The sequence below is a fragment of the Ammospiza nelsoni genome, chromosome 22 (assembly GCF_027579445.1).
Source record: "Ammospiza nelsoni isolate bAmmNel1 chromosome 22, bAmmNel1.pri, whole genome shotgun sequence".
NCBI lineage: Eukaryota > Metazoa > Chordata > Aves > Passeriformes > Passerellidae > Ammospiza > Ammospiza nelsoni.
Window position 1 is genome coordinate 7,067,124 of NC_080654.1, and position 2,515 is coordinate 7,069,638.

General features: G+C 59.2%; 1 pseudogene; it reads right to left on the reverse strand.

Moving 5' to 3' along the window:
- Window positions 1-208: 208 nt before the first annotated feature.
- On the reverse strand, window positions 209-1,999 carry LOC132083030 (chymotrypsin-C-like; annotated as a pseudogene).
- Window positions 2,000-2,515: the final 516 nt, after the last annotated feature.

The following is a 2,515-nucleotide window of genomic DNA, read 5'->3' on the forward strand; positions in this document are numbered from 1 at the left end:
TCTTGCAGGATGTGTCCAACAGCCTCTGCAGAGTCCTGCCCATCTCCAGTGCACAACACGGCCACTTTCCCCAGCACACAAGCGGGGCCAGCCCTGTATATGTGTCCCCAGCTCCACCAAATCCCCTCCTCCAAAAAACCAGCAAGACCAGCTCAGCATATTTTGCTTTTATTTTGATCAACAGTGGTATCTCCACAGTGCCGCGTCTTCAGTTTGCGCTCATTTTCTGCCAAAAAGACACAGGGGGGCACGGTAAGAACCTCAGTGGGGCAAGAACAGCCCCTGTGTGGGGGTGGGGAGCAGAGGAAGAGGCACCCACCTCGTTGATCCAGTCGATGTAGGCAGACACCCGGGTGAAGACTGTCGGCTTCCTTTTCGTGTTGCAGCCCCGGCTGGAGCCGAAGCTGACAATGCCCTCGACCTCCCAGATCCCATCATCACGCTGGCAGTTCAGGGGGCCCCCAGAATCACCCTGCGCGGAGAGACAGAGAGACTCTCTGTGCCATTGCTCCTGGGCACCCTGCCAACACTCCCCTCATCCCTCCTGGCCATCCACCACCATGGCTGCATCCCCTCTCCTCCCAGTGCTCACGGTACCACACCATTGGGGCTCCCACCACATGCAGTGCCCACACTCACGTTGCATCCAGAGGTGATGCCGTCGCCGCCGGCGCACACCATGGTCTTCTTTACAGTGCTGCCCCACCAGTCCCACTGGGAGCAGGTCTCATAGTCCACCACAGGCAGCAGAGCCTGCTGCAGGATGGTGGCCAGGGGCCCGTTGGCTGCAACGAGAGACAAAGCTTGTACCTCACACCCTCTGCCTGCATCCCCTTTCTGGAGACTCTCCCAGGTACATCCCACTTACTCCTCATGCTTCCCCAGCCGGTGACATAGCAGGGGTAGTTGTTGGGCAGGATCTTGCCAGCAGCTGGCAGGCAGGCAATACGGATGGTGTCAGTCTCCTGCACCTCCTCTGCCAGCTTGATCAGGGCAATGTCGTTGCTGCAAGGAGACATGAACCATGGTGGTCCCTGGCCATGGGAACAGGGTCCCTGGGCAGGAGAACAAGGCTCCATGGCCACACAACCCATGACCCAGCCGTGATGCACCCAACCCCTACCGAATGTAGTAGTCATCCCAATCCTCATGGACGATGATCTTCTCCACAGCCACAGCCACAGAACCAGGCTCGTCAGCCTCTGACACATCCTGCCTGCCCAGCGCCACGCGGTAGTTCAGGGAAGAGCTGCCAGGGAGAGAGGGAGTGTCAGTCCCCACAGATATCTTACCTGCATGGCACAGATGCCCCCCAGTGCCCCAACACCCACCTGATGCAGTGGGCAGCTGTCAGCACCCACTTGGGGGCAATGAGGGTCCCGCCGCAATAGTGGTTCCAGGATCCAGAGCGGCTGTACTGCAGCGAGATCTGCGAGGGCAGAGGCACAGGGTCAGAGCAGGAATGTCCCCATCCCTGTCCCCATCCCTGCCCCATCCCGGTCCCTGTGCCCCTCACCTGCCATGGCCAGCTGTGGGCTACAGCGTCTTCACCGCCCACCACGCGGGAGCTCAGCTGTGGTGGCACGGCCGGCTGACCGCATCCGTAGGCTGTGGGACACCCGGCAAAGGGACATCAGAGGCTGCCTGTGCCCGTGCCCAGGGCCAGGGCAGGCACCCCTGTCCTGTTCTCCCTGCCCTGACCCTTCCCCATGTCCTGCACCTACCGTAGCCCAGCAGCACGACGAGACAGACAGCACCCAGCATGGTTGTGCAGAGGGAAGAAGAAGTGGTGGGGCTGCTCACCCCTCTTATAGTGTCTGGACTGCTGGAGACCTTGGAGTGTCCCTGCCGGCTGCTGACACGTGGGGACTGTCCCACGCTCTGGGCACAGCGGCTCCTCAGCCCCATCACCTGCTCTTATCACACTCATGGTCCTGCCTGGGAATGGCCACATCTGCCCCTCATGTGCTGGCACCATTCTGGGACATGGCTTGGACATGGCAGGGACACCTGGCCCTGCTCTGGGAAGGGGCAGGGTCCCTGCTGGGGCACAGGGTCACTCCCTCCTGGGGCAGCCCCCCGCCCATGATGCTGTCAGTGAGGGGCTGGGCAGCCCTGCTGTCCCCAGCCCCGTGCAGTGACTTCCCCATGACACTCTCTGCCCCCAGCCCCTCAGTCGCCCAGGGATAAGGTGTTCCCTTTCCTGAAGTGCTTATCATTGAGTATCTCTGAGCTCTCATCAGTGTTTGTTCACCTCGTGTACCCATCTTTGGCATGTCTGGGTGCTTGTTCCTGGCTGCTGCCTCGGCTCATGTGGCATCGTCGTGGGTGCCAGTGGTACATTCTGTACTCAGGAAAGCCTGGGGGTGAGTGGCTCTCCCATGTATGACTGCCAATTGCATGCATGAGGATTTGGGTGACTTTTTGTTTTGCTTTATGTGTCATTTTAGATTTTTTGTTTATGGTTTGAAGATAACTGTAGAAGTTTATTTTTGGGTGTTCTTTTTGTATATTT